At 41.6% G+C, this 21,789-nt stretch overlaps 1 protein-coding gene across 1 annotated transcript in view; it reads right to left on the reverse strand.

Annotated features, from left to right (window-relative positions):
* The window catches only part of LOC132396477 (proteolipid protein DM beta), a 248,864-nt gene that overhangs the window by 70,222 nt on the left and 156,853 nt on the right, over window positions 1–21,789 (reverse strand). The window lies entirely within an intron of this gene.

Genomic DNA, 21,789 nt, shown 5'->3' on the forward strand with positions numbered 1-21,789 from the left:
CAAGAAACACAACAGATTAAATGAAAGACTGCACCCAACAGGACATCAAATACAACAGATGTGCAAAAGACCAGAAATTGTGCAAATGCAAAAGAAAAAATAAATAATAAATTAATTAATTGTGGAAAATTAGATGAGGTATCATTGAAAGTGAGTCCACAAGATGTGGAAACATATCAGTGATGGGGCGAGTGAAGTCGAATGAAGATGATTGGTCATCCCCACTGATTGATGGATGATGCTTTCCAGTGCTCTGTAGCGGTACGCTCAATCCTTTACCCAGGATGAACTGGGCCATATCCACTATTTTTTGCAGTAATTTCTGTTCAAGAACTTTGGTGGTTCCATATTAGACCGTGATGCAACCAGTCAATATACTCTCCACCACACATTGATAAAAGTTTGTCAAAGTTTTAGATGTCATGCCAAAACTTTGCCAGCTTCTGAGGAAATAGAAGCAACACCATGTTCTGTTCATAATTGCACATGTGCTGAGCCCAGGAAACATCCTCTGAAATGATAATACCAAGGGATTTAAAGTTGCTGACTGTCCATCTCTAAACTCTCGATGAGGACTGTCTCACAGACCTCCACTTTTCTCCTCCCGAAGTCAATGATCAGCTCCTTTGTCTTGTTGACATTGAGTGAGAGGTTGTTGTTGTGGCATTGTTCAGACTTTCAGTCTCCGTCCCTCAATCTGATTCATTGGGGAGCTAATTTATTATCAAAATATGTATGCACAGAACAACTCAGAGATTTGTCTTCTTCAGGTAGTCATGAACTACAGAAAAACATAGAATAAGCTGAAAGAAAGACCCTGTCTGAAAAGAAAAAGAAACAAAAACACACAAAATGTAACCTGTCTCTCGCACCACTCGGCAACAAGAAAGAATGGGCAAGAATCTGAAAAAAGCACAGAACTGCAAGAGGCCATGGGTGGTCTCGTAACCTCACAAACGACTTTATTATGGCCTTGCACTGTATTGTCTGCTTACATTGCACTTTCTCTTTAACATTTTATTCTGCATTCTGTTATTCCTTTTCCCTCGTACATCCTAATGTGATGAAATGATCCTCATGGATGGCACCCAAAACAAAAGTATTTTGCTGTATCTTGTACATGTGACAAAAATATATCAATTTACCAATGTGTACTCAGACCATAACATTTGCACCAGACTTCTGAAAGAAGCACCTGACTTGAAGTTCTGTTTTTTTGGAAATGGAAATCCCATTATCCAGGTTCTCTTCTCATTACTACCTTTGGCCATTAGGTAAAGAAGGTCCTACACCACCAGGTTCAGGAACTGTTATTACCTTACAACCATCAGGCTTCTGAACTGGCGTGGATAACTTAACTCAGCGCTACTGTGAACTGATTCTATGACCTATAGACTCTCCTTCAAGTTCTCTTTACAACTCATGTTCTCAGTATTATTTTTACATGCACATTTTGTCTCTTTTCAACATTGATTGTCCAGTAGTCTTTGTTTAGGTACAGATTTTTTTCATAAAATTCTATTGTATTGCTTTTTCCTGTAATTGCCTGCAAGAAAATGAACCTCAAAGTAGTATAAGGTAACATATACATACTTTGATGAGTAACATATATATACTTTAAAGTTCAGAAGTTCAAACTAACTTATTATCAAAGTAGGATTCATTTCCTCAAGGCATTTACAGTAAATACAAAAAAAAACAGAATCAGTGGAAAATCAATACAACAAGACAGACAAACAAGCAAAATGCAAAAGACAACAAAGTGCAAATGTAAAAAAAATAATAATAATAAATAAATTAGCAATAAATGTTGAGAATATGAGATGAAGAGTTCTGGAAAGTGAGAACATCTGTGGGAAAGTTTCAGTGTTGGGTTTCAGTGTAAGTTACACTTTCTGGTTTTCTCTCAACTTCGAAAAATACAGGATAAAGTGTTACAGTCACAGAGAGAGTGCAGTGCTGGTAGACAATAAAGTGTAAGATCATGATGAGTTAGATTGTGGAGTTAAGTATCTATCTTATATCCGAGGCGATTCAAAAATGCTGAAGGAGCGGGATTGAAGCTGTCCTTTGATGTGGAAATGCAAATTTTGATGCTATTGATAGTAATGCAAAGGATGAGTTTCTGCTTTATGTGAACAATCTCTATTTTTAGCTCTGCTTCAGTGATATGTGGGTCCGAACCCTGCCTACTAATGCAAGGACAAGTCCGCTCAGAGCTTTATGAGAAGTGTTCAGACCAGCAATGACCTTTTGGCCTGTTTCTTTATTTACTTACAGCCCAACGACCTACCCATTTAACCCAATCACAGGGCAAATTACAATGACCAATTCACCTACTAGCCTATACATCATTATGGGAGGAAACCAGAGCACCTGGAGTAAAGCTATATGTTCATGGAGAGGACAAACAGACTCCTTCGAGTGGGCATGGGAACTGAACTCCAGGCTCCAATCCCCCAAGCTGCAATAGCGTTGTGCTACTCACTACACCATCATAGCGCCCGTTGTAACGTGTTCCTATTTAAACACCTGTGGAGAAGATGATTTCTATGGTGCTGAAGCAAAATTTATTAATTGAGAGGCTCGGCTTCCATTAGCTATTCCACTCAAACCTCAGCTCTTTTCAACATACCCTGTAGCAGAACACCGGGCAGGCTGACCAGGCAAACAAAAATATAAAAGACTTACCACAAATGGTTTGTTTATAACCACTGCAAACATCCTGTACATAGTTGATACATTTGAATATTAAAATTAATGTCAGTGCTCATATAGGTTTTATGGATATAATTAGGTATAATTTAGTAAAGTGGCCACTGCGTTAATGTTGGTGGTCTTCCGCTGCTGTAGCCCATTCACTTCAAGATTCGATGTGTTATGCAAACAGAGATGGTCTTCTGCAAACCAATGTTGTAATGCATGGTTAATTGAGTTACTGTCACCTTCCTGTCAGCTTGAACCAGTTCAGCCATTCTCCCCGACCTCTCTAATTAACAAGATAATTTCGCCCACAGAACTGCCACTCACTGGATTTTTTTTTTGTTTTGTTTTTGCACCATTTCCTGTCTAGAGACTGCTGTGCATGTAAATCCCGGGAGATCAGCAGTTTCTGAGATACTCAAACCACCCCATCTGGCACCAACAATCATTCCACAGCCAAAGCCACTTAGATCATATTTCTTCCCCATACTGGCATTTGTCCGAACAACCAATGAACCTCTTAACCAAGTCTGCATGTTCTTATGCATTGAGTTGCTGCCATGTGAATCACTGATTAGATACTTGCATTAATGAGCAGATACACAGGTGTACCTAATAAACTAGCCACTGAGTGCAAAAATATAGGATGAACAGATAAGTTTGAGCTATAATAGGAAACTGAGAGAACAGAAAACAAATTTTAGCAGGACTCATGAGTTGTTAGAAGGACAATTATAGAACTGAGACCAGTGAGAGAGATTGGCACCTTGTTTCCCCTCACTTAGTACAGTACAAAATGTATAAATGCTGTGCTTTTGTCTGACACTCTGCATTCAAGCTCCTAGGATACAACTGACAAGTAATCAGCCTGGTTTTCGCCATTGCACAGGCTTCATTTGACAGGGAATTCATTCAGACCTGGATGTGGTCGTTGTTAAGGTAATGTAGTGATTACATCACTGGAGCAACAGCCAGTATTGTGAATCATTACTTTAGAGAGATAAATTTGCCAATGAAGCAGCTAAATATTAAATATGTAAATTAATAAATGTGTAATGATATAGTAACAATATAAGCAGACATGTAGGTAGGTTATTTGACATCATAAATTACCCTAGTGTATAGGTAAATGGTAGAATCTGAGGGAATGTTGGGAAAATATAAATTGGATTGGTCTAAATCAGGGTACCCAACCTTTTTTATGCTGTGGAGCTTCACTGTTAACCGAGGGGTCTATGGACCTCAGGTTGGGAAACATCAGGTGTAAATGAATATTGATGGCTGGCTTGGACTTGTTGGGCCAAATAGCTTGTTTCTATGATGTACTACTCCACGATCAACTTTCTTCTGGTTCACAAGTCCAGATGAAGGGTCTCAAGCCAAAATACCGACTGCTCATTTTTGTTTCCCCTCTCCCCCCCAACAACAGATAATGCCTGACCCTCTGTGTTCCTCCAGCAACTTGTTTGTTGCTTTTAGTTCACATCTGTCATCCATCTCCGACCCAGTCCATGATAATGCCAGCAATATGGTGGACACTAAAGTACATTGAAAGGAACAACCTCCTCCATTCAGCATCATTAAGGCAGGACAATAAATGCCAGTCTAATCAACACTGTGTGAACAAATGCAATTAATAAAATTATCCACCCTCCACACTTTCTCCCTCGTGGATTCTGCAGTGTAGTAGGAAATAAACCTGTGATGAGGTGGTGAATGAAATGTAAGTTCTCTACCTATCGGAGCTGCCTTTTTGCATTAATTTGGATTCTGAGGATTACTAATGGGCCGTCATTACCGGCTGCAAAGAAATGTTGTGTGGGCTAATCATTGGTTGGAACTGACTGGTGTAGTCCTTGCTATAGGCATTTATCTACAATTAATCAAATCATTCGGTTAGGCAGCCTGGTGATACACAGACATGATAATTTCAGGTTGTCAATGTTCTGGAAATGCCTAATCTTTATGCGCTTTAAACTTAGGCTCTGAAAGTAGAGTTCTTAAAAATAGATGAGCTCAGTCTCAAGTCAAGTCAGAACTTCTGCCGAGCTCTCCATCAAGCTGTCTGATTGCTCACTGTTTCTCCATGGCATCGTAACCTGCTTGGAGGAAACAGGACATTGGCCCATAGTTTACCCCATTTATTCTCACAGTTAGAAACAAGGCAACAGATCCTTCGGCCTAACCGGCCCGTGGCATGATTGTTGTTGCCAGGCGGGGTGGTTGGAATATCTCAGAAACTGCTGATCACCTGGGACTGTCACGCATAACAGTGTCTAGAGTTTACAGGGAGTGGTGTGAAACACAGAAAAAAACATCCAGTGAGCGGCAATTTTATGGGTGAGAGCGCCTTGTTAATGAGAGAAATCAGAGGAGAATGGCCAGTCTGGTTCAAGCTGCCAGGAAGTTGACAGTATCTCAAATAGCCACGCGTTACAGCAGTGGTATGAACACACAACATACCAAACCTCAAATGGGCTACAGTAGCAGAAGACCATCCACATACACTCATATTCACTTTACTAGGTACCTCCTTTACCTAATTATGTGCACAAAACTCACATGAGCACTAACATCAATTTTCATATTCAAATGCATCAACCTTGTCAAACTGGTACAAAACCTGTACTATAAATGGTAGGCCCACTGGGGAGGGTAAGCACACAGATGGACTAAGGAGTGTACGGAAGTGCATTTTTCATTGAAAGCAGCGTCACAGGCTGACAAGAGGGTGGAAAAGGTGTTTAGCACTCTGGCCTTCATCATTCCAGCACACTAAGTATGGGAATTGGGACATTCCGTTATATAAGTCATTGGCGAGCGGGCACTTTAGAGTTCTGCATCCAGTTTTGTTCATCTTCTTATAGGACAGGCTTGGCTAAACTGGAAAGAGTGCAGAAGAGATTTATGAGAATGTTGCCAGGACAAGAGCCTTGAATTATAGAGAGTTGTTGTCCAGGCTAGGTCTTCATCTCTTGAAGTGATGGAGAATGTGAGCGACTTTTCAGAGGCTTGTAAAGGCATAGATAAGGTGGATGGTAGCAGTCTTTTACTCAGGGTATGGAAGTCCAAAACTAATGGTCATGGATTTAGGGTGAGAGGGTAATGACGGGCAATTTTCTTGGTAGTGAATCTATGGAACCAGCTGCCAGAGGAAGTGGTTGAGACAGCTATAATAGTACTAATAAAGAAACACTTGGACCAGATAATGCAGGTTGGGGCTTGGAGGAATGTATACTGACTGCAGGAAATCAGGTCTGAATGGATGGGAACCATGGTCAGCATGGTGTGGTTGGGCTGAATGGCCTGTATCCATGTGGTATTGCTCTATGACTCCATGATGTTCAGAACCAGCTACACCTCTATCCAAGCTGTTGCAGTACCTGTACACAATGGTCCTCCATAAACCAAAGAGAAAGTTTGCCTGGGTATGTCCTAATCAAAGAAAGCAGGACCTTAACTATAGACCAGTCGGTAATGTATTTGGCTATGCTTAGGATCCATGGCTTGCAGAGCAATAGATAAGGACAGAAAGGCGGGATTAGACGACATCACATTATTTTTGCACCCTGTGCAGAGATGATGGGCTGAATGGCCTCCTGCAACACTTCACCTGTGAGTCTGCTGGAGTGTCTGGTGATCTCCTGTACATCGGTGAGACCCAATGTAGATTGGGAGACCGCTTCTCTGAGCAGCTAATTGCCAGAAAAAGTGGGCTCTCCCAGTGGCCACCCATTTTAAATCCACTTCCCATTCCCATTCCAATATCTCAATCCATGGCCTCCTCTACTGTCGCAATGAGGCCACACTCAGGTTGGAGGAACAACACCTTAAATTCCATCTGGGTGGCCTCCAACCTGACAGCAAGAACATTTATTTCTCAAACTTCTGGTAATGCCCCACCACCCACCCCTTCACCATTCCTCATCCCCTTTTCCCTCTCTCCTTACCTGCCCATCGTTGACTATACTTTTTCCCACAAAAGCTGCCTGGCCTGCTGAGTTCCTCCAGCATTTTGAGTGTGTTGCTTAGCACCTGCAGATTTTTTCTTGTTTGTGAGCTGCTGCATATCATTTGCACATCACAAGTCCAGGTTATGCAAACACTGATGCCAAGCAGCCAATCTCTGAAGAGTATTGATAATGGCTGGGGTCACCCTTCTTGTAAAGGCCCTGCCCAGAAGAATGCATACTGCTTCTGTAGAAACTATTGCCAAGAACAATCATGGTCATGGAAAGACCATGATCAACTCACGTCATACAAGCCGGCACATAATGATGACAATGATGATCTTGAAACATCAAAACATCAAGTGAAATGCTTTGTATGTCATTATTTGTGATGTGCCGGGACAAACTATTTTCACCATGCTTCCTGCACTGTCATAGCATGCCCACAACTCCTGAACCCTAGCCTGTACGTCTTAGGAATGTGGAAGGAAAGCATGACACCCAGAGGAAATGCAAGCATTCACAGGGAGAACATACAAACTCCTTACAGACGGAGGCGGGGACCGAAACCTGATCAGAGATTGCCTGCGCTGTATAGCGATTGCGCTAACAGCTACCGTGCTACCTCCACATTTTGTGAGATTCAGTGAACTGTTCACACAAATACAGAGGTACGTGCTTATTCAAATTTGCCTGTAATTGATCCCTGTGTAATAAATCCACACGACTGGCATTTTCCGTTTCAGATAAGGAAAATGGAAGTTTATACTCTAATTATCGAGAAACTGACAGATACCAATAGCTGCTATGTTCCTTTGAAGCAGCCACTTATCAGACAAAGTCTCTGCTCAGCTAATATGCTGGGTGCATTCCAACTGGATCCACTCCAGGTTTAGCTGGTATCCCGTCCAAAAGATGTTTACTTTCATTTCTTCCTCTGCTCCCCCTATGGATCAGAGTTTAAAGTTCAAAGTGCAGTTATTATCAAAGTATGTATATTATATACAACTTTGAAATCCATCTTGTTCCAAGAAGCCACAAACAATGAAACCCAATCAAACCCATTTAAAAAGACTGTCAAACAGCCAATGTGCAGAAAAAAACAAACTGTGCACACAATTAAAGTAAGCAAATAACATTCAGAACTGATGTTCATGTTATCCAGATAAATGTTTTTATACCCCTTATCCTACGTTCTGAAAAGAGCAGGATGGAAGCTGACGGTTTGCACTGCCTCCATGCTAGAGGAGTCAGATGCAGTCATCTTCTGTTGCAACAGACCAAAAATCCTGAACGGGCCTCATAAACCATCTGTCACCTCTGCATAGAGAATGCCTTGGCAGGCGTTTATCCACTTTTGCAAAGAAATGCTGATGAAATTAATTTTCCCAAGCAGTATTATCACGGTTGCTAATGTTCAAAATTCCTAGGAGTTGGTGTATCAACTGTTTGATGTCCAATTCTTTACCAACTCTGCTGGTATTCCCTGGTGGCTGTGCAGAATTGGGAAGCTGCACATCCTTTAGCTATCTCAGGATATCACTGTTCCAAATCTTGATTCCTGAATCAGAATCACTGGACTATGTCGTGAAATTTGTTGCTTTGGTGCAGCAGTACAGTTCAAGACATTTAAAAATTAATATAAATTATACTTAAAAATAAATAAATAATGCCACAGAGGAATAATGACAATAGTGCTCGTGAGTTCATGGACCATTCAGAAATCTGATGGTGGAAGGTGGAAGGGATGAAGCTGTTCTTAAAACATTGAGTGTGGGCCTTCAGGCTCCTGTATCTCCTCCCTAATGGCCATAATGAAAAGGGGGCATGATGCAGATGGTGCAGGACCTTGTCACTGGATGTGCCTCTCCATCATCTCTCTGCACCTCTCTCCTTCAACATCCTACAAATCAAAATTCCTCCATAATTCCATGTTTTAACTCACACCAAGTCACAGGAATAGGTCACAGTGAGTAGCATAGTAGTGAAGCCAAAATAACTGCTACCTCCTGGCATCAGCGACATGGCTTTCACCCCTAACTACCTGCCCTGCCTAGGTGGTGTTTGCATATTCACCCTGTGATCACACAAGTCTCCTCCAGGAGCTTGGGTATTCTCCCACCTCCCAAAGATATGAGAGTGAGTAAGATAATTGGACATTCCAAATTTGCTCCTAGAGTGCTACTAAGTGGTAAGCTTGAGATTTTTCTGGGAATCCACTCCACTTTGTCTACTAGCACAACAGGTCCACAGCAGATGGCATTTCATTGGCTCTTCACTCAACATTGGAACATCTGGAGAGCAAAGATGCATACATCAGGATTCTCTTTATCAACTACATCTTGGCATTTAATACTATCGTCCTGTCAAACTAATCAGTAACCTTCAAGACCTTGGCCTCAAAACATCCTTGCGCAACTGGATCCTCAATTTCCTCACTTGCGGATCCCAGTCAGTTCAGATTGGCAACAAAATCTCCTTCGCAATCTTCAGGTGCACCACATAGCTGTGCCCTTAGCCTCCTGATCTACTCATTTTATAGTTATGATTGTGTGGATAATATAGCTCTAATGCCATATAAAAGTTTGCTGACGACACCACTGGTGTTGGCTGAATCAAAGGTGGTGATGAATCAGTATATAGGATTGAGATTCAAAATCTGGCCGAGTGGTGCCACAAACAACAACCTCTTACATCAAGACCAAGGAGCTAATTGGTGACTTAGGAGGGGAAAACTGTAGGTCCATGAGCCATTCCTCATCGAGGAATGACAGGTGCAGAAGGTGAGCAATTTTTTCAGAGGTCCTGGATCCAGGACATGTGTAATTACAAACAAGGCATGGAAGCACCTCTACTTCTTTAAAAGTTTGTGAAGAGTAGGCATGACATCTAAAGCTTTGACAGATTTCTACAGATGTGTGGTGGAGAGTATATTGGCTGGCTGCATCATATCCTGGTAAGGATGAGCAATGCCCTTGAATGGAAAATCCTACAAAAAGTAGCTGATACGGCCCAGACAATCATGGGTAAAGCCCTTCCCAACATTAAGCGCACCTACGTGGAACATTGAATCTCAGGCCACACCCAAAAAGACGGATGACAGCCAATCTCAGGGTTGTGTTTTGTACTTTGATAATAAATTTACTTGGAACTTTGAACTTTGAATAAGGGAAGAATAGAAGAGAGGTAAAAGGATGGCACTCTGAGTACATCTACATGGAGGAAAGCAGCATCCATCATCAAGGACCCCCACCCCCGTCCAGGTCATTCTTTCTTGTTGCTGCTGCCATCAGGAAGAAGGTTCAGGAGCCTCAGGGCCCACACTATCAAGCTCAGAAACCATTATTAGCACTCAGTCATCAGGCTCTTGAAACAGAGGGGATCATTTCACTCAACTTCACTTTCCCCATCACTGAACTTTTCCCAAAACTTTGGACTCACTTTCATGGGCTCTTCAACTCATGTTAGAAAAGTTCTCAATATTGATTGCTTATTTATTATGTTATTAATATTAATATTATGCAACAAATATGTCCTTTGATAATACATTTACTTCAAACTTATTAAAATTTGGAGTTAGCTTGAATGGATACTTATAGTCAACGGGGGCTTGGAGATCTAACAGCCTTCCTGGGCGTTTTAAGGCATGGGTTTACCAGCACGGTATATTACCAAGAATCCTCCGGCCACTGCTTCTCTATGAGTTTCCAATTTCCACTGTTGCTGAATTAGAGAGGGTAGTCAGCCGGTTCCTGCGAAGATGGCTGGGTTTACCGAGGAACATCAGCAGCATCGCTCTGTATGGGAATAACTGCAAACTGATGCTCCCCCCGAAATCCACCGAGGAGAAGTTCAAGGTTTTGCGAGCAAGAGAGGTGCTGCAGTTCCAGGAATCTTCAGATCCAAAGGTTGCCGGAGCAAGAGTGGCGGTGAGAACGGGAAGAAAGTGGAGAGCGGAGGCTGCAGTGGAAGAAGCCGAGGCGCGACTGTGCCACAAAGTGCCGGTGGGGGCAGTCGCCAAGGGAAGAGTTGGACTTGGAAGCCTTGAAGTCCCCCATTTTGACAAAGTACAGGGGAAAGAGTGACGAGAACTGGTCCAGAATGAAGTAAAGGCAGCTGTGGAGGAGGATAGATAGGCCCAGCAGAGCAGTGGCAATGAAACAGCAAGGAGCCAGGACCACATGGGAGCAGGTGATCGAACAAAAGATCGCATGGAACAATCTCTGGAAGGTGGATCCACACCACATCAAATTCCTTAACCAGGCAGTTTATGACGTCCTTCCTAGCCCATCCAACCTGCACTGCTGGGGCCTTGCAGAGCGACCAGCTCACCCCCCCTGTGAGAAGACCAGTGTGCTAGACCATATTCTGAGCAGCTGCCCCAGATCTCTTGCCGTTGGCCATTATCGGTGGCGGCATGACCGGGTCCTCCGGACAATTGCTGAAACAATCTGCGGCACCCTTAACATCTGCCGGAAAACAAGTCGGTCAAGAATACCAGCTGCTTTGTCAAAGAGGGGGAAAGACCAACAGAACACCAGAAAGCAACCAGGTTGCTCTTCACTGCGCAGGACCGGAAGCTAAAAGCAGACCTGAGAAAACAGCTGCAGTTTGCTCCCCACAGCACAGAGACGACATTGCAGTCTGGCATTGTTTTGTGGTCCAACTCATCGAAGCACCTTCTTACTCTTGAGCTTACTGTGCCGTGGGAAGAACACCTGGAGGAGGCCTACGAGCAGAAAAGAGCCAAGTATGAGGATCTGAAGAACAACTGCCAACGAAGAGGCTGGAGAGAAAAGTGTTGGCCCGTGGAGGTCGGGTGTCATGACGTTGCAGGCCAGTCTCTCTGCAAGGTATACACTGCACGTGGAATCACGGGAGAGAGAAGAAGGAGAGCCATTTCTATCACCACAGATGCAGCAGAGAAAGCGTCAAGATGGCTCTGGATAAAGAGGGCAGATCTGTGGATTGCTGCTCGGGCACAGGCTGAGGTCTGATCAACCCCGGTTAGGTCACCTGGGTGAGGATATATGATGTTGAAAGACCCAAAACACCTGATGACCCCAGGTAACATCACTGACGATGTGCCCTAGCTTAGCATCATGCAAATGGTTCTGTAGGAAGAAGAAGAACAACAAATAAGTACAATGGAATCAATGAAAAATTATATCCAACGAAGTTGACAACCTACCAATGTGCAAAAGAGGATAAAATGTGCAAATAAGGTAATAAATAAATATAAAAACAATCAACTCTCCATCATTTGACTTTGTGCTTAAGAGTTCAAATATCAAATATAATTTTCCAGAATTCTGGGTCTGAAGAACATTGTACTTTTATTGTCTCCAATGGTGGTGTCATTCCCCATCTCTCACAGTGCTCAATGTGGTATTTTGTTAATTAATTTCTCTGCAATTTGTGGCATAAATTCATTGCAGAAGGTTAGGCATGCACTGCAGTTCAACATATGATGACCATCCCAAAATTGCCATGTATTCCAAGAATTTCTCATCTCTTTCTCTGAACCAACCAAACCAAAATCCTGGCAGAGGTACCATGTTACAGGCTGTGTTGAATTACATAGAACATAGGAGAGTTGACTTGTCTATGCCATCAACAACTCTAAGTGGATTTCTTTCTTTAAGTGTCTTTTTCCATTCCATTCTTTCCTTATTTGTTCACCTAATTTCCCCTGCGGAAAACATTTAAACTGCCAACTTACTCACCTGCTGTGGTAATGTCTTCCATATTCTAAATGCTTCGCAAAAAGAAATTTATCCTTATTTCCCTGTTGGGTTGTATCTTACTATGTTGCTGAAAATTGCAAGCCTATAAATAGGAATCATTTCTTTTTGTCACGATAATTGTTTTTCTAATTAAATCCCAAAGTTATGTTGTGCATCTTGAGTAAAATGTTGATTGCTTTCAGATTTATGAAATACTAAATGTGCTTTGTGCTTTTTTCTGCAAATACAGTGGAAGCTGAATAGCTTTTAGGAAACAGAATAAAAAAAAACAGATTTAATGAGTTGCGCTGAGGGTAATTGCTATTCAGCTCAGGAAGACTCTAGCTGCACCAAGGAAAACATCAATGCCTTTAACGCTATATGTTTGAGGTCTCTCTGTCTGTCTCTCTCTCTCTCTCATTTGTATTTCTTCTCTATCCATCTGTCTATCTTTCTCATGGCATGTCATTGCTTTTAATTAGTGAGAAAAATGAACAAATCATTGATGTTTCAGTATCGCCAGTGTTAATGTAACGGTTCAGTGGAGATAAGTGAATTGAGAATGATCTACAGTTTATTTATAGCTCAAACACCCAATAAAATATTAACAATTTATGATAACAATTTGCTTCTCATGTAAGCTAGCACAATGTTGACCATATCTTCAGTTCACCAATTGATTTTGAAGAAAAAAAGATAACATAATTGGAATTTGCAGTATCTTCAACAATGTTTGTTTTCTCCCCCCATTTTTCTGAACAACGCTTTGATCAGATCTCAGATATGTTTGGCATGAAGATTGTGAAGATTCTGACAGAAAAAAATTAGGATTAACTTAATGTGAAAATGAGAGAGAGCTTAATCTCCCATAAAAATTAAAATGTTTCCGCAGTCATATTACAAGTTTATTTTAGATTTTGAAAGAACATGGGTTATTTAAAAATGTGTTTATTTTAAAAAACGATCACAAGATTAAGCAAGTTCAGATGGTAAAATTTATTGAAACAGCTTTGATATTGTGGAAGGAATCAGATAATTTAGTAAATTTATGAATATTTGGAATTGCTTTTGGAAACAAAAAAATTGTAAAATAGAGCTGCCAATTCTGAACCATTCCCTTAATGCCAATTCATAATGTTTGAATCAATCCTATTGACCCCCATAATGGCAGAAATTTATGCTACCATTGCATCATTGCACTTAACAAGCATTTGCAAGTTCATTTTAAAACCCTTAACTTGCAGGCTAAGGACCAAAGAGTCCAGAATTGGGAATTAATTTCTGTACCTAATAAAATGGCCACTGAGCATACGTTCATGGTCTTCTTCTGCTGTCATCCATCCGCTTCAAGGTTCAACGTGTTGTGCATTCCAAGATGCTCTTCTGCACACCACTGTTGTTTCGTGCGGTTATTTGAGTTACTGTTGCCTTTCGTCAGCTTGAACCAGTCTGGCCAATCACCTCTGATCTCTCTCCTATTAAAGCATTTTCACCCACAGAACTGCTGCTCCCTGCATGGCTTTTTGTTTTTCGCACCATTTTCTATAAACTAAGATACTCAAAGCACACCACTTAGCACCAACAAACATTCCATGGTCAAGGTCACTTAGATCATATCTCTTCCCCTTTCTGATGTTTGGTCCGAGCAACAACTAAACCTCTTGATCACGTCTGCATGCTTTTATGCATTGAGTTGCTGCCACGTGATTGGCTGATTAGATATCTGCATTAACAAGTAGGTAAAGTGTACCTAATGAAGTGGCCACTGAGTGTATTTCTATATAGCATGGACTCAGTACACTGAATAGCCTTCTCTTGTGATGTAAATTTCTGTGGTTTATAGTAAGTATCACTCCATTTATATAGCTCTTAATATGAGGAGTGGGTAACAAATGCACAATTGAGCACATCTATAAGGAGTGCTGTCGCAGGAAAGCAGCATGAAGGACCCCCTCCATCCAGGCCATGCTCTCTTCTTGCTACTGCCATCAGGAGAAAGGCACAGGAGCTTCAGGACCCATACCACCAGATTCAGGAACACTTATTACCCCTCAATCATCAGTCTCTAGATTAGAGGGATAACTTCACTCACCCTATTACTGAGTTATTCCCACAACCTATGGACTCACTTTCAAGGAATCTTCATCTCATATTCCCTTTCTTTCTTCCTTCCTTCCTTCCTTCATTTATATTTGTACATTGGTGGTTTGTCCATCCTGTTGGGTGCACTCTTTCATTGATCCAATTATGTTTCATGGATTCACTGAGTATATCCACAAGAGAATGAATCTCTGGATTGTATTTGGTGACTTACATGTATTTTGTTAATAAATTTCCCTTGAACTTTGATCTTGCCCTTGGCAGTCACAGTTGCTAATTGAAAAAGAAAAATAATGTTAAGTTTTAAGGCCTTTCACAGGGCATTTCCAAATACGGTTTGATGTGGAGCCTCATGGGGAGACAAGAGTAGAGCCTTAAATGGAGGACTTTAACAAGCAGAAAGAGATGAATTATTGAAGAAATTTTGAGAGGAACTATCAGTGTTCAGGCCCTGGGTGGACAAAGGCAAAACTGTGGCGAAAGAATAACAAGGATCTGAGAGAAGCAACAATCAGAATAGAAATTCATGCTGGAAGAACTCAGTGGGTTGAGCATTTGTGTGGGAGGAAAGGAATTGTTAATGCTTCTAGCCAAAATTCTACATCAGGACTAGGAATTTCACCAGTTTTAACAATCCATCCGAGGGTTTTGCATATGGTCAGCAGGTCTGCTCATGATGAGGAGGAATTTCTTTAGCCAGAGGATGAGAAGCTGTGGAATTTACAGCTGTGGAGGCCAAGTCATTGGGTATATTTAAACCAGAGGTTGATAGGTTCTGGATTAGTATGGGCATCAAAGATTATGGGGAGAAGGAAGGAGAGAGGGGCTGAGAAGGACAATTAATCAGCCATGATGGAATGGTGGAGTGGACTCGGTAGGCCAAATGGCCTAATTCTGTTCCTTTGTCTTATGCTCTTATCTGCTGGATACCTAGAATAACCTAATCAACTTTCCTAATAACAATCTGACTAAAGATCAAGAGATCCCTGGTTCAGCTCCTCAGTCAAAGCCCCTTCATCCTCATTGGTGGTAGAAGCATTATAATTGACCACATTCCATTCCATCTCCCTAATGAATATCTGCAAGCATAGACACAACAGAGTAAGAAACAGAAGGATGGGCTGTATGATATGTCACCTCAATCCTGCTCAAACATTTCATCAGATCATGACTGACCATGATGATGGATGTTGGAGTGCATTACTGCAAAGGGCGGTCTGCAACGGCATCAGTTGATTGATCTGCTGATTCTGATTTGTAATGATCATTCACACCATAGCAAGTGCTGAAAGCTGTTGCATTTACTACTGCCTTATCCAATATGTCATCCCAATCAACCTGAGCTACTCAAAGATCACCCCCCCCCCCCCCCACCCCAGACATTCTCCTTTCTCCCTCCGTTCCATCTGGGAGAAAATACAACATCATTAAATTGTGCACAGGCTGAAGGACATCTTCTTTTGCTGTTATCAGACTTTTGAATGGACCTCTTGTACAATAAAGATGAATTCTTGATCTTTCAATCGACCTCACTGTAGTCCTTGCACTTATTAATCAACTTGTATTGCACTTAATCTACCTTCTGCATCTGTTTAGTGCTTTTGTCTTGTATTACGCCGTTGCACTTTTTTGGAATGATCTGTATCAATGGCATTCAAAATAGCTTTCACTCTATCTAACTATATGTTATATTAACAAATTGATTATGAATGATGATAGCAACAAAAAATGTTGTCACAGGAAAATCAATCAAAAGTCCCAAAGAGTCTTCCCATTGTGCCTCCTTGACAACTTTTGATGACTCCCAAATAACAGGAGTTGCTGTGGCTTTAAGTCTTCTATAATTGGCTTCTGGGAGTGAATATATTTGTAAACACAAAACATTCTTGAATGGAAATACAATCTTGTATCAAGAGCAAAGCAGCAGAATTGCTGACATCTGAAAGCCAAGATCTACCAAAGATACGTTGACTAGGAGAACCATCAACTCATGGCCTCTAAGTAATCTTCAGTAGTGTCAAAATGATTAATGGCCCAAACTCTCAAAGATCCATTCTGGTGAAAGACAAGAACAAAGCAGAACTTTGCCAGTCTGGATTGATGTAGGGTTTCAACCCAAAATATCAATGGTTTTGTCGCTCCCACAGATGCTGCTCAACCCACTCAGTTGGCCTTCCTGAGGAACAATTACATCGAAACCTACATCTGCCAACTTTTGTGTCTCCAGGGAAGTATCCATTTCCCAGTAGAAGAAGCCCATCAGAGAGCTCCTCAAACAAGACTCAGTCTTTGACTGAGTGTCTTTCACTCCACGCTACGGAAACTATCCCACTGCACTTCTGATAGTACCTCAGTCTGAGAAATGGTTGGAAGCATTCTTTAATTGTTAATAAGCAGCTAGTACTCTGTAGAATGTGAAATCCCTTCTGAAATTAGGAAGAAAAGTACTTCAAGTGTGAATTGATGATTTTATTTCCCTGTCTTGGGAAGAGGAGTACATGCTATGAAGTTCCTTGACCAACTACAAGAATGGAAACAATTCTGACTACATCTATCACAAAGGGATCTCCATGTTCTCTCTGCCAAAGTGAAGATCATTACAAGAGTCCTCTTCATTTCTATCATTCCAGTGGCCAAAGAGATTCACCCAGCATTGCAATGCAAATCCTCTTCATTGAAAACTGCAATGGACATCATCTTCACTGCAAGAAAAAATCCAAGAAGAGGTTGAGCAGTGCCAATCATTATTCTGTGACTGGCCCAGTGCTAATATGAGCCGAGGGGACATAGTCTTTTCCAGACTTAATCCAACTCTTGGGGGCAGAACAGCGGAACCAGAAGAACTTGCTATGCAGTACGTCCATTGCCACTGATCCAAAGCAGGAGACACCTGCAGGTATATCACTCTGATCACTAGGTATATCATTCTGATCTGGAGATTTCACTGAGACAAACTGCCATGGCTTTATATAGCTCTGGCCACATTTTACAGCAACAATGGAAACTCTGCAGATGCTGGAAATCGGAGCAACACACCAAAGATGCTGGAGGAACTCAGAAGGCCAGGCAGCATCTATGGAAAAGAGAAAACAGCTGATGTTTCAGGCCAAGACCTTTCATCAGGACAGATGAAGAGTCTTGGCCCAAAACGTTGACTGTTCACCCTTTTCCACAAATGCTGCTTGGACATTTTGTGCATATTCTACAGGATATTGACCCAATTCTTACTGTTGACCCCTTTCTGGCTGTATCCCAGGACACAGTCCCTTAAACCTAGGCTGCCTTTCTTCACTTCACATTATCTCTTCAGAGCCAGGTCTGGAACCATGCGAACTTGTGAGCCAGCCAATTCAAATTTGTAATTATGTTTAAGTTCCAGTTCAAGTTTATTGTCATACAATTGTACACATGTATATTGTTAAATGAAACAGCGTTCCTTGGGGTGCAAGATGCAAAACACAGTACATATACCGTATACAGCTCATAAACTAATATTAGCAGGTCAAAAAGTATTTTGTGGAATAACAAAAAACACAAATAACCATATTCCATTGATCTGTTGTATAACCTCAGAGTTAGAACTCGGATTCGTATTTATATAAAACCACAATGCTTGAAAAAAAGTCCTGAAGTGCTTTAAACAATCAATATTCTCTGAAGTGCATGGGCATTGTTGTATCTTAGGAAAGCATCTGCAGTGCCAAAATGAGTTAGCTAAACAGAATTCTAGTTAATCGATCTTGCTCAGCAATATTTGGTATAATGGAGATACGATATGTAGTGTATTATTTGAAGATCATTTCACTGCACAGGCTAGGACAAGACAGCTTTGCTTACAGCTTGTCTGGTGAATTGCCCCTCTAAATAGATTAAAGGTCTGATAATTTATTGTCATTATTGTTGAGAAATAATGATAGCTCAGCGTCCAGCTCACTCATTAATTTTCACTGTGAACTAAGTTTCCAGGAAGGCCAGTCTGAGTGTTGCATCAAACATCTTCCCAAGACTTTTAACAGGGTTCTCTGTGATGGTAGGAATTGGAATGTCCCCAGCAGAGAAACAAAATTTCTCCTGTACTCTCCCCTTCTTCAGCACTGCAGATCTTGATTTTGCAGGCTTAAAGGACATCCTTGCCCACCTCATCAACCTTTCCAGCCCCTTAAGAATCCACCTAGCACCAGGCACTGACTCTGTAGTGATAGTCAGATCATCCATGAAGGCTCGTATTGGTGGTTGGCGGATCCCAGATCTTGATTGCAGGCCTCGACACTCCGGCTCTGCAGATTTTACCAGCATATTCATTGCCAGGGTGAAAAGGATGACTGAGATGGTGCAGCCTGTCATGATACCAATCTCCAGCCTGTACCAGTTATTGACCCTGTTGAGACTCTCAGGTGGAACTCATTGTGGTAGTCCATAAGGAGGCCTCTGATTCCTTCAGGAACATGGTGCCTCTTCAGAGTGTCTTCAACAACCTTTTGTGGGATTGATCCACAGGCACTGGCCAAATCCAAGCACAAGACCATTAAGTCACCCTTATTCTCTCAGGAGCTGTGTGATGTCTCCAGTGTGCTCCAAACAGCCTGGTACCCTTGGAATGCCACTCTTCTGGACTGAGGAGTCGATGTAATTGTTCCTCAGGAAGTACTCTTCACCACCACGCTGAAGAAGATCAACACTCAGCAAGGATATTATCCTGAATTGGCTGATGTTCTCGGAGTTCTCTTTTTTTGGAATCCACACTCCGTTTGGATACTTCCACTGCTTGGGCACTTTGCCTCCCTTCCAGACGACCTTGAGGATTCTCCACAGCCGCCGGAGAAGCTGGGGGCAGCGTTTGTAGATGGTGTAGGTGGTGCCACCCGGACCAGGTGCTGAGCCAGCTCTGGCTACCCTGACTACTTGCTGAACCGCTTTGTTCTCCTGTTAATTTCTTCAAGAAAATGAATCTCAGGGTAGCATTCAGTGGCATACATGTAGTATGAAAATAAATTTACTTTTAACTTTGGATCTTAGATGGCATAGTGACTTCCAACAATTTTTACCACTGTTATTTGATCACTAAAGGTCTGTTCACATAGGAAATGGAATAGTTGTTATAGTATAGTTGACATTTTGGGCCGAGACCCGTCAGCAGGGCCCAGCACTGCTTTGGCCCAAAAACATCAACTGTACTCTTTTCCATCAATGCTGCCTGGCCTGCAGGACTCCTCCAGCATTTTGTATGTGTTGCTTGGATTTCCAGCATCTGCAGATTTTCACTTGTTTGTACTTGATAAGGCAGTGCTCAATTCCACTTGGAACGTATGGACTGTTAACGTGGCCTTAATACATGATAAAATCTATGTGGGTGTATTAGGAAAACTATATAAATTGAACAATTCAGATTAATAATGCATTTGATCAGAATCCTCAATCTGTGTAGCACGAGAAATTTAATAACTCAAAGAAAAAGAGATGTTCAAATGTTAAGAACCTAATCAAGAGATGTAATAACTCAGATAAGATAAGATGTTCATGAGGTACACTAATAACAATCCAATTAGGATCAGGTAATACCCGTTCCCTCTTGAATGCAAACTAATGCCTTGTAGCTGATGTATCATAGCTGTGAATGTAAAGGCGTCTAATATCCCTGACCTTCATATTGTCTTCCAAATCTATGCTCTGACATTACTGCCAGTTCCATTGACTTTTAAAGAACTCAGCACGAGAAGTTGGTAATTGCTAGTCAATCTGTTGATGTGCAAACTGCCTAAAGGTTTGGTAGAGATCATTTTTTAAAAATCTTAAAGAAAGAGGGGGATATAAGTAGAGGAAGAGCTTTAGAAAGGAGATTCTAGACCTCGAGGTACTGAAGTCTAGGCTAGAACTGCCAATGACAGTGCTTTGTTGTACTTGCTTCTGGAATATCAAGGTTGCTGTAAATGCTGGCAATTATTATCCAACATATTTTCCCTCTATAGTGTGTGTAAGGCATGTGTATGATGAATATGAACACATACTTAGTAGGAAGGAGTACAATATTGAAGGAAAATGGTTTGGTAGCTCTCTGTGCATCTTCATTTTCCTCAGCAATCTTTACACTGCTTAAATTTCTCTGCCAGTAAGATGGTGGACCATTCAGCAGCCTGTTGGGAGCCAACCAAAGATGCTTTTTCTTTGTTAAAAGAAATAATTGTTTTTGGTACCAAATCAGTGCTCACTTACAATCTCTGTTATTACAGACCAGGAACCAAGACAGAAACCTTGGTGTGTGATGGACACCAACTTAAATTTTAACTACCACATTAAGACAATTACAAAGTCAGTTTACTACCATCTTAAAAAATAGCGAGAGTTAAAGGGCTTTTGTCTCTGCAAGATCTAGAAAAACTCACCCATGCATTTATGTTTTGTAGGCTTGACTACTGTAATGGCGTTATCACAGCTCAGACAGCTGCAGCTCATTCAGAATGCTGTTGCAAGAGTCCTCACTGAGACCAAGAGAGTAGAACATACAACTTCAGTTCTCTGATCGCTACACCGGCTTCCTGTCCATCAGAGGACTGAATTTAAAATACTACAAAGCACATCTCCGATCTCTTGCTGCATTATGAACCTTCTCGAGCTCTCAGGTCCTCTGGACCGTCCCCAGGGCCAAAACTAAACATTTAGTTACTATGCTCTACATTTTTCTAATAACCTTCCAGAGGTCTGCCCTAACTTTAAGCTCTTTTAAATCGAGGCTAAAAACTTTTCTCTTCACTCTAGTTTTTAATTGGAATCTCCTGCTCCGTAATTTCTGTTTATCATATCTATTTCTTTGTGTGATTTGATTCTCTTTATATTGTCTGAAATTTGATGTTTGATTTTTATATCTTGTTTTATGGAGAGCACCTTGAACTGCCTTGTGTTTGAAAAGTGCTATACAAATAAACTTGCTTGCTCACCTAAATATGTTTTTTTTCTGATCGTAAGGCTGTACAGGGCTCCAAGGATTTTGGGTACACCAGGTCTACCGCATCAGTGAGCTGGGCACAGCAACTGGTGTGTCAAAGGAGTCGTCCGGCCTTTCGGTGAAGGAGTCAGCCAGCATATTAAAAAAGAAGCCAGACAGCGTTTCAGAGAAGGAGCCAACTGGTGCGTTGGAGGAGCCAGATAGGTCTTGTGGGCTGACCTGGGTGCAGACTGTGTTGCTGCCTGCTACTCAAGGGCACCAGAGGTGGTGCAGTGTAATTGTGGGACATTGTTTTGGATGTTCTCTTGTGATCACAAGGTCCTTTTGGACACTGATAATGTAAGATGTTACGGGCCTGCTTCCCTTGTTT

This window comes from Hypanus sabinus, chromosome 7 (genome assembly GCF_030144855.1).
Source record: "Hypanus sabinus isolate sHypSab1 chromosome 7, sHypSab1.hap1, whole genome shotgun sequence".
Taxonomy (NCBI): Eukaryota; Metazoa; Chordata; class Chondrichthyes; order Myliobatiformes; family Dasyatidae; genus Hypanus; species Hypanus sabinus.